Source organism: Rutidosis leptorrhynchoides, chromosome 3 (assembly GCF_046630445.1).
Source record: "Rutidosis leptorrhynchoides isolate AG116_Rl617_1_P2 chromosome 3, CSIRO_AGI_Rlap_v1, whole genome shotgun sequence".
Classification (NCBI taxonomy): Eukaryota; Viridiplantae; Streptophyta; class Magnoliopsida; order Asterales; family Asteraceae; genus Rutidosis; species Rutidosis leptorrhynchoides.
The window spans coordinates 654,000,868-654,012,831 of NC_092335.1; the positions used below are offsets into that span (position 1 = coordinate 654,000,868).

Consider the following 11,964-nt stretch of genomic DNA (forward strand, 5'->3'; position numbering starts at 1 on the left):
TTCGTCTCGAAATTTTGAGTAGTACATGTTTCATGAGCGATATCAGTGAACAAATGTGGATACTTTTGCTTCATTTGATCTTCACGTTATCAAGTAAACTCAGCTCCTCGTCTTGCGTTCCAACGAACCCTAACTATCGGTATTTTGCTTTGTTTTAATTGTTTGACCTCACGGTCCATGATTTCAACAGGTTCTTCGACAAAATGGAGTTTATCATTAATTCGTATTTCGTCAAGAGGAATTACGACATCCTCTTCAGCTAAACATTTCTTCAAATTTGACACGTGAAATGTGTCGTGAACACTACTAATTTCTTGCGGTAGCTTTAATTGATAAGCAACTGCTCCAATTCTTTCGGTGATTTCAAAGGGTCCTACGTACCTAGGACTTAACTTTCCTCGTTTACCAAATCGTACAACGCCTTTCCAGAGTGACACTTTCAACATGACTTTGTCGCCCACTTGAAATTCTAGCGGTTTTCTTCTTACATCAGCATAACTCTTTTGGCGACTCATGGCCGTTTTCAATCGCTGTTGTATTTGAATGATCTTTTCGGTGGTTTCGTGAATAATTTCTGGTCCAGTAAGTTGTCTTTCTCCTACTTCACTCCAACAGATAGGAGATCTGCACTTTCTACCGTAAAGTGCTTCAAATGGCGCTGCGTTGATGCTCGTATGATAGCTGTTATTGTATGAAAATTCTGCCAACGGTAAGTGTCGATCCCAACTGGTTCCAAAGTCAATCATGCATGCCCGTAACATGTCTTCCAATGTTTGTATTGTTCTTTCACTTTGACCATCGGTCTGTGGGTGATAAGCGGTGCTCATATCTAATCGAGTCCCCAATGTTTTTTGTAATGACTGCCAGAAACGTGATGTGAATCGGGTATCGCGATCAGATATGATGGAGATAGGTACACCATGCCTGGAAACTACTTCCTTCAAATATAGGCGTGCTAATTTCTCCATACTGTCTGTCTCCTTTATTGGTAGAAAGTGAGCTGATTTAGTTAGACGATCAACTATCACCCAAATAGTATCATGACTACTTGTAGTCCTTGGCAATTTCGTAATGAAATCCATGGTTATTCTTTCCATTTCCACTGCGGAATTTCTGGTTGTTGCAGTAATCCTGACGGCTTTTGGTGCTCAGCTTTGACCTTTGCACACGTCAAACATTTGCTTACATAAGTAGCAATTTCTGTCTTCATATTAGGCCACCAATAAAACTTCTTGAGATCGTAGTACATTTTCCCATTTCCTGGGTGAATTGAGTACCTCGTTTTATGTGCTTCATCCAGTACTAGTTGCCTTAGATTACCATGTTTTGGTACCCATATCCTATCAGCAAAATACAGGGTTCCATCGGCTTTTACTTCAAGCTGTTTTTCTAACCCTCTGCTCATTTCACCTTTTTCATTTTCTTCTTTTAAAGCCTCTAACTGTGTTGCTTGAATTTGCTTTGTGAGATCAGTACGAATTGTAATATTCAAAGCTCGAACCCTAAGAGGTTTTACTCTTTCTTTTCGACTTAGGGCATCAGCTACAACATTAGCCTTTCCGGGGTGGTAACGGATTTCACAATCGTAGTCGTTTAACAACTCTACCCAGCGACGTTGCCTCATATTGAGTTGTTTTTGATCAAAAATATGCTGAAGACTCTGATGGTCAGTGTACACTGTACACTTGGTGCCATATGGTCAGCTGTAGCAAAGTAATTTTTACTGTAGCAAATAGGGTTTTACTGTAGGAAAGTAGTTTTTACTTGTACATATATATATATATATATATATATATATATATATATATATATATATATATATATATATATATATATATATATATACGTACATACATATAATTGTTCATGAATCGTCGAGAGTAGTCAAAGGTAATTGTATATATGAAACAGTTCTAAAATTTTGAGACTCAATCTAACAGACTTTGTTTAACGTGTTAAAATAATAAATCGTATAGAGAATTGGTTTAAATAAGTCAAAAATTTTCGGGTCATCACAAATTGGTCCTTCGGTTCCATCAAATTCCAAAGGTTTGCAGGCAGTGAATTCTTTGTAGGGTCATCCTACACGATTTCTTGTGGAATTAGTTCCACTGCTAGATCCAGAGTTATTGTTATTTTGCATCGCAGCCTGTACTGCGGCTATGTTTGTTGCAAGGAAAACACGGAAGTCTTCCTCGCTCATGTTCAAATTCTGACGAGTCGCCGGTGCCATTTCCTTCAAAAATAGCCCAAAAGAATTGAGTTAATCATATAGAATTTAAGAGTAGTCAATAGTATTTCGTAGCATAATATGAACTTATTTATAAAAGCTTTTTCTTCATATTAGCATTTTATAGTTTTAATTCGGGTAGTACCTACCCGTTAAGTTCATACTTAGTAGCTATTATACAATTCAACTACTACGATTCTATATGAAAAACTTATTACAATAATATTTCGCGTTCAAACTTTTATATAATATTTTACAAACATACAATACCACTATTATACATATAGGATGAAATATAGCACATAATAACTTGCTACATGGCAGCTATAAAGGTAATTCTAATTAATACGCAAGTTGTTCAGCAAAGGCAATAAAGACACGTAATTCATAAGTCCAGAAACAGGTCATGCATTCTGGTTTTACTAAAACGACTTCCCATCCTTGATCTTGTGGAAAGTAACCGTTATGACCATTGGCTAGGCAGCATGTTGTAATGTCGTCAAAAGGACGAGGGTTTCGTAATGCCCAACAGCCTCGTAGCAATCTAAAAACCTTGTTTCTTACCCCAACTACTGAGTCCGTCACTTGTGGGAATGTTTCATTTAATAGTTGTAATCCGATGTTCTTTTTCTCACTTTGGTGAGAAGCAAACATCACTAACCCGTAAGCATAACATGCTTCTTTATGTTGCATGTTAGAAGCTCTTTCTAATTCACGAAATCCTATGTTGGGATATGTTGAGTCAAAATAGGTTCTTAACCCGTAGCGAAAAATTGCATTTGGGTTCCCCGCATTTAACGCTTTAAAGAAAATACGGTGTAACTTACGGTCTCCCCAATGTGATATACCCCACCTATCAAAGGAAAGCCTTTTATAAACTAAGGCATTTCTGGAAAGTCTTTCAAATGTTTGACAAGTTAATTTAGCCATAACTAATTGTGCTGATGAATTCTGACCGATTCTAGACAAGATTTCATCAATCATATCCTCTGGTAGGTCTTCTAAAATATTCGGTTGTTTACCCTTAACGTCCATTTTGTGTTTTTATACTGTAAAAATAGACGAGGGTTAGATTCATAAAAGATAATTAACAAACAATACAAGCAATTTTACATTTATCAAAAAAGCACAAGCACACTATATTACATATATTACACAACATGATTACAACTCTTTAATCTGACTCACTCGTTTCTTCTTCTTCGGACTTGGTTCGTTTTGCTAATTTCCTAGGGATATATGATGCTCCCCTAATACGAGCTGTCGTTTTCCACAATGGTTTAGAAAAACCTGGTGGTTTAGAGGTTCCCGGGTTATTGTTACATTTTAGGAAATACGGACGTTGCCGATACATATAAAGTTCATCGGGGTTGGAATCAGGTTTCTCTATTTTTATACCTTTTCCCTTATTATTTTCTGTTTCTTTATTAAATTGGGTCGAGGTAATTTCTATAACATCATCGGAATCCTCATCGAGATCCGATTCATCAGAAAATTGGTAATCTTCCCAATATTTTGCTTCCTCGGCGGAAACACCATTGACCATTATTGACTTTGGTCCGTTGGTTGAGGATTTTCTTTTATTTAACCGATTTACTGTAGGTATCAATATTTTTTCCTCCGGAACCTCTTCTTCTTCCGGTTCTTCCTCTTCCGGTTCCTCCTCTTCCGGTTCCTCCTCTTCCGGATCCTCTTCTTCCGGTTCCTCTTCGGGAATTTGTGAATCTTCCCAAAGTATATTCGACTCTTCATTATTATTAGGTGAGTCGATGGGATTTGTACTAGAGGTAGACATCTATCACACAATATCAAACACGTTAAGAGATTAATATATCACATAATATTTACATGTTAATAATATATAGTTTCCAACAAAAAAGTTAAGCAATCGTTTTTTGAAGAAAAACACGGTCGAAGTCCAGACTCACTAATGCATCCTAACAAACTCGGTAAGACACACTAATGCAGAAATTCTGGTTCTCTAAGACCAACGCTCTGATACCAACTGAAATGTCCCGTTCATATTGATTATAAACGTTCCATATTAATTGATTTCGTTGCGAGGTTTTGACCTCTATATGAGAAGTTTTTCAAAGACTGCATTCGTTTTTAAAATAAACCATAACCTTTATTTTATCGACAAGTTAACAAGACACCACTTAGATTATCCAGAAATAATAATCTAACAAATATCACACTTACACACTACCAATACATATTGGTTTACAAATATTAATATGTTACAACAAAATAAATCTCGAATGCAGTTTTAAACAATATTATACAAGCATGCTGACACCAAATCTTGTCCATATAATAGCATGCAACAGCGGAAGCTCTTAATAATCACCTGAGAATAAACATGCTTTAAACGTCAACAAAAATGTTGGTGAGTTATAGGTTTAACCTATATTTATCAAATCGTAATAATAGACCACAAATTTTGATATTTCAATATACATCCCATACATAGAGATAAAAATCATTCATATGGTGAACACCTGGTAACCGACCTTAACAAGATGCATATAGAATATCCCCTATCATTCCGGGACTCCCTTCGGACATGATGAATTCGAAGTACTAAAGCATCCGGTACTTTGGATGGGGCTCGTTGGGCCCAATAGATCTATCTTTAGGATTCGCGTCAATTAGGGTGTCTGTTCCCTAATTCTTAGATTACTAGACTAAAAAGGGGCATATTCGGTTTAATAATCCAGCCATAGAATGTAGTTTCATTTACTTGTGTCTATTTTGTAAAACATTTATAAAACTGCTTGTAATCTCATTCCAAAATATTAGATTTTAAAAGTGAGAATATAACTCACTTTCACATATTTTTACTTCGTCGGGAAGTAAGACTTGGCCACTGGTCGATTCACGAACTTATAACAAATATGTACATATATATCAAAGTATGTTCAAAGTATATTTACAACATTTTTAATACATTTTGCTGTTTTAAGTTTATTAAGTCAGCTGTCCTCGTTAGTAACCTACAACTAGTTGTCCACAGTTAGATGTACAGAAAATAAAGCAATATATATTATCTTGAATCAATCTACGACCTCGTGTATACAAGCCTCAGGCTAGATCGCAACTCAAAGTATATATAATATTTTGGAATCAACCTCAACCCTGTATAGCTAACTCGAACATTACTGCATATAGAGTGTCTATGGTTGTTCCGAAATATATATATATATAGATGGGTCGATATGATATGTCAAAACATTGTATTCATGTTTATGGTATCCCAAGATTACATAATATATTAGAATACATGTATAATACAATATGAGTTAGCTAGGATATGATTAATATAGATTTGTTACCAATTTTCACGTAGCTACAACAAGAAAAATTATCCAATCTTGTTTTACCCATAACTTCTTCGTTTTAAACCCGTTTTGAGTGTTTCAAGTTGCTATGGTTTCATATTGAACTTAATTTTATGAATATAAACAGAAAAAGTATAAGTTTAGAGTCATAAATACAGGTTACAAGTCGTTTTTGTAAAGGTAGTCATTTCAGTCTAAAGAACGACGTCTAGATGACCATTTTGGAAAACATACTTCCACTTTGAGTGTAACCATGATTTTTGGATATAGTTTCATGTTCAAGAGAAAAATCATTTTCTCATAAGAGCAACTTTTAAATCAAAGTTTATCATATTTTTTAATTAACTAACACAAAACAGCCCGCGGTGTTACTACGACGGCGTATATCCGATTTTACGGTATTTTTCGTGTTTCCTGGTTTTAAATCATTAAGTTAGCATATCATATAGATATAGAATATGTGTTTAGTTGATTTTAAAAGTCAATTTAGAAGGATTAACTTTATTTACGAGCAAGTTTAGAATTAACTAAACTATGTTCTAGTGATTACAAGTTTAAATCTTCGAATAAGATAGTTTTATATGTATGAATCGAATGATGTTATGAACATCATTACTACCTTAATTTTAGTAGGTAAACCTACTAGAAATGAGAAAAATAGATCTAGCTTCAAAGGATTCTTGGATGGCTTGAAAGTTCTTGAAGCAGAATCATGACACGAAAACAAGTTCAAGTAAGATTTCCACTCGAAATAAGATTGTTATAGTTATAGAAATTGAATCAAAGTTTGAATATGAGTATTACCTTGTATTAGAAAGATATCTTACTGTAAATAAGAAAGATTTCTTGAGGTTGGATGATCACTTTACAAGATTGAAAGTAAGCTAGCAAACTTGGAAGTATTCTTGATTTTATGAAACTAGAACTTATAGAATTTATGAAGAACACTTAGAACTTGAAGATAGAACTTGAGAGAGATCAATTAGATGAAAAAAATTGAAGAATTAAAGTGTTTGTAGGTGTTTTTGGTCATTGGTATATGGATTAGATATAAAGGATGTGTAATTTTATTTACTTGTAAATAAGTCATGAATGATTACTAATATTTTTGTAATTTTATGAGATATTTCATGCTAGTTGCCAAATGATGGTTCCCACATGTGTTAGGTGACTCACAAGGGCTGCTAAGAGCTGATCATTGGAGTGTATATACTAATAGTAAATACATTTAGAAGCTGGGTATTGTACGAGTACGAATACGAGTGCATACGAGTAGAATTGTTGATGAAAATGAATGAGGATGTAATCGTAAGCATTTTTGTTAAGTAGAAGTACTTTGATAAGTGTCTTGAAGTCTTTCAAAAGTGTATGAACACATATTAAAACACTACATGTATATACATTTTAACTGAGTCGTTAAGTCATCGTTAGTCGTTACATGTAAGTGTTGTTTTGAAACCTTTAGGTTAACGATCTTGTTAAATGTTGTTAACCCATTGTTTATTATATCTAAATAGATGTTAAATTATTACATTATCATGATATTATGATGTATTAATATATCTTAATATGATATATATACAATTAAATGTCGTTACAACGATAATCGTTACATATATGCCTCGTTTCGAAATCCTTAAGTTAGTAGTCTTGTTTTTACATATGTAGTTCATTGTTAATATACTTAATGATATGTTTACTTATCATAATACCATGTTAACTATATATATATATATCCATATATATGACATCATATAATTTTTACAAGTTTTAACGTTCGTGAATCGCCGGTCAACTTGGGTGGTCAATTGTCTATATGAAACCTATTTCAATTAATCAAGTCTTAACAAGTTTGATTGCTTAACATGTTGGAAATACTTAATCATGTAAATAACAATTTCATTTAATATATATAAACATGAAAAAGTTCTGGTTACTACATATTCCCCCCTTAATTTTCTATAAATCTGGACACGTGTTATAATTAAAACATATTGAATGATGTCAGCAAAATAATACCAATACCCGAAAATTAAAATTAATTCGGTAAAAAGGAATAAATAAAAACATTAAAAAAATACATTAAAAAAGATATATGCGAATAATTGCCAAAATTATAGGCAAAGTCTATACTTTAAGGATAATATGCGTCTTCCAATCTTCTCATTTGGTGAAATATAATTGTGTTTATATTTCGTACCAATCTTCTGTTATTCGTAAGGATCATATATGCGAATCTTCTTCTTCATCATCTCCGATTTATTAATTTTTTGCGTATCCTGCTTCATCAACAGCTTCATCTACAGGTTAGGAATCTTCTAACTTTTTATCGATTACAACTTGATTTTTGGTATTAGGGTTTTAATTCCATCTTTTACGTAGACAGTAACAGGATTTCCGTATGCTTTTTCAAATTTATGAAGTTTTGCACAGATTCTAAATCGATCTCCATCTAAAATCAGTTTTGATTTAGTTTTCAAATACTTTTTTTTTTTTTTTGATTTATTTTATATTATTAGTTTTTGTGCTTTGTTAGTTTGATTTGGTACTTTTAGATTTTTATTTGTTAGGTTTAGATTTTTATTTAGTATGTTTACTTGGTGTTTGTTGCAAATTATGATGGTGGTTTTGTTGGAGGAATTTAAAGATGAAAGATGAATGAAAACCCAATAAAGATATGTATTTTCAGTTTGATCTATTCAATAAGTTGTATTGTTAATTTAACAATAAAAGGTATGTATCTCTTGCACACAAGGTATTCGATGAAATGACATAAAAAAAATTACCACTTCAGTTCTTACTAATTTGTTGTACCTGAATATTCATTGATATGTCTGAAAAAAAATTAATTAACAAAGAAGTTTTATGTCATTTTGGTTGTGTTTCTTCTCATTTTCTCGATTTAAAAGAATAATAACCCATGTGTGTTTGATTATAGAAGTTCTAAAAGGAAGTGCTTTTTCTTTTCGATTGGATGATGAATCTTTGCAGACTTGTGTTTAGGATTCTGAAGACCTAATAAGGTATGATCATATAAAGGTTCCATTCTTATTAACTTTTCTTTTAATTTTGTAAAAAATAATGGCATAGTACTTATAATTGTTGTGTACATATGAATGTATAACTAAACTTGTTAATAAGGATTGTTTCTAAAGTGATTTTGGACAATTACTACTTATAATGATAGTTGTGTTATAAGCATGAATTATCTTCGATTTTTTTTTACATACATGCATCATGTGAGGTTCTTAATATCAATGAGGTTGATGATGCCCATAATTTTCATAATTTCATGGTAAGTAGTTCCTAAACTGTATTTATAAGTTCTAACCTGTTTAACGATGATATACATATTTGTTTTTGTAGTACCCTCATATTAATGGAAATGCAGATTTGTGGTGGTCCATTTGAGTGGTAAAAGCCAATAACAAATAATAGGATGTAAATGAAGCGTGCAACATTTCAGAGAAAAAGCTATTGAAGGTAATCAGGTATAACTATTTTGACCTGATGTTGTAAAATTGTGTTTAATGGATGTGAACATTAGGGATTAACATGCTGAATTTTTACCCATTTCATTTCCGTTAGTTGTTAGGATCTTTTTGAATAAGCAGTTTGATCCATTATACATATACATATACATATACATATACATATACATATACATATACATATACATATACATATACATATACATATACATATACATATACATATACATTATATAATATAGCCCAAATTGATCCACGTGTATAAAAATGGGTCGAAAACCTGAATCGTCATTGCTATAATGTCTGTGTTGACCATGTTCCTTAGTTACTGAAGTGGCATGTGTGTATATAACTTCTATTTGGATGAATAATTTGGACCCAGATTAATTGTTTTAACTAAGTTCATAATAATCTTGCTATACATGTATTGACATAGGTTTTGGTTATTATCATTTTTTGTATTCGGTTAACTAGAGTTATTTCATCAAGATGTCATACATGAAAAACTACCATTTGAGATCTTCAATGGGTGGTTTATAACTACTGTTTCGTCAAGCGGCTTACATTGGCCATCCTCTACGGTTCATAAACTACATAAATCTTTGGCAGAGGATCTTCTTGATTGAATAAGTGATGTTCAGGTTACAAGCATTTGAAATATACTGAGTTGTTTATAATCTATCGTATATTTTACTTTGGGTTTGCATTTTCTTTTAGAGAAACAATGTTAGGAACTAGAACTTACCCATCCTGAAGGAAAGGTTGATGCCTTAAGTGGATGGGAGATCAAATGCTTGAAATCTTCATGTAATCTGTTAATTTTTGGTTTATTATTTAAATTAGGATATGTAATCACTATAATGACTTTAATATTGAAATATTAAATCATTAAAATGATTTTAATACTACCTCCGTCTCACCAGAAGTGTCCACTTTGACTTTTGACAGTCTTTATTTGTCAACTTTAACTATTACTCCGTAATATTTATGTCCGTGTTATATAATATTTGATGAAAATTATATGAATGGATTGAGTTTTAATTGTGTTTTCATTTATATAACTTTTATCATAAATATCTAAAGTCAAAGTTGAATTAGGAAGACTGGAAAAAGTCAAAGTGGACACTTCTGGTGGGACGGAGGGAGTGTTATATATAGATTTCTTCCTCAAACCCGTGAATTCACGGGTCATTAAACTAGTTATAAACTATAGTAATTTAAATTATAAAATATTAAATACTGATTTTTGATTTTATATTAAGATAAGATAAAATTTAATAATTCTTTTTTTAACTAATTAGCAAGTACAACGCAAAGCACGAGCTCTTACAATGGCTCTTCCATAGAGGATTTATCATGTAACGATTCTATTTTATTTACATTTTTATGTTCCTAATAAAGTATATATTTGATCGATAACATCTGTAATTGTCTTCAAATCGTCAATACTAACTATTTTAAAAGCTAATGGTTACTATTTCCGTCCAAAAGACGGTCTCATAAAACTAAAACTAGAAATTAATATTAATATTTACTAATATTTACTATTTACGATCGGTTTTAAAACAACTTTTCAGGAGATCACGTTTGGTGTTTTATCGATTATTGTCAACTGAAATTAAAATGATTTTATCGAACGGGCTCATAATTACGTTAGTATTCAATATTAATGTTTTCGATACAAATGTTATCGATCATAAAGGTTTTTTTGTTGCAATTGTATGTTGTAATTGTATTATACATTTGATAAGTATTAATATTAACATTATCGACAACTAATTTATACAACTGTCGTGCAACGCACGGGCTCAAAAAACTAGTTTATTTAATATTCCAATCAAAACAAAAAGAAAAACATCAAATACTAAGACAAAATAAACACCAAAATGACATCTTCAATTACCTCCAACTTTGTCCGCCGTGAGCGGAACCTTGTTTAAGTAGTTTGTATAATTAATGTCATCTTGTATGAGTGGAGAAGATCTAATTTGGTGACAAAATATGGAAGCCAACTGATTTTTAGAAGGTAAGGGATCGAATTAGAATAGCGGTGGACACTATGAGCATGTCTTAACAATTTTTTTCCTTTTTTTTTTTGTTGTTGACAAAAAAATAGAGAATTCTATAAAAAAGAATGAAAGAAACCAAACATGATACAAATAATAACGGCTAGGCTCGAAACAAATAAACAAAACTCATATATCAACAAGCAACCGCTAACTACAAACGAGCCTAAACCGAGGCTAAACAAACACCACGACCCCAAACTATACAACACACGAACAAACAAACAATAAACAAAGCTAAAAACAATCCGACACCAAGCAAAGCAAAAAACAAACAACAACAAAACCCGTGAGCTAATCGGCTACGTAAAGGGCTTTGCAACTCTTAGAGCCCGGCTTAACCATCTTACCATTTTATCATGGCGTCTCCACATTTTTTGATTTATAAGAAGTGGAATACATCTAGAACTATCGAAAATTCATTAATTTACTAGATGCATCTGACGATATGGGTCATTTTCATTTTCCGGTGTGGACATGTCTAATGGTGTATCATAATCATATTTGATTTTTATTACCCTTTTCTTTTCTTCTATTTAAAATCTTTTTTATTTATTTATATATTTTAGTTGAGGAAGGAAGAAGACAAAATGCACGCTTGTTCGAAAGTATACCGTAAACTGCATATATTTCGTTTCCCAAAGTCCAAATCTTTTTTCTACTTTTGGATCTGTATTTTGATTTTATGTGTAACCCGAGTCAACCCTTTTTGATTGGCTATATTATTTAGAAAATTAAATAAGAACAAGAACAGGTGAAATGACCCGTGAAATTACGGGTTTGTTTAAACGAAACAGTTTAATAATATGTTTTAGGTATTAAGTGAACGTAAATGT

The 11,964-nt window shown here is 32.0% G+C and overlaps 1 long non-coding RNA gene across 1 annotated transcript; it reads left to right on the forward strand.

Annotated features, from left to right (window-relative positions):
- The first annotated feature begins 7,741 nt into the window (after positions 1-7,741).
- LOC139899197 (uncharacterized) lies at positions 7,742-9,921 on the forward strand. Its single transcript, XR_011777364.1, has 3 exons — positions 7,742-7,877; positions 8,510-8,594; positions 8,938-9,921. It is a non-coding gene; the product is annotated as an uncharacterized lncRNA (long non-coding RNA).
- Positions 9,922-11,964: the final 2,043 nt, after the last annotated feature.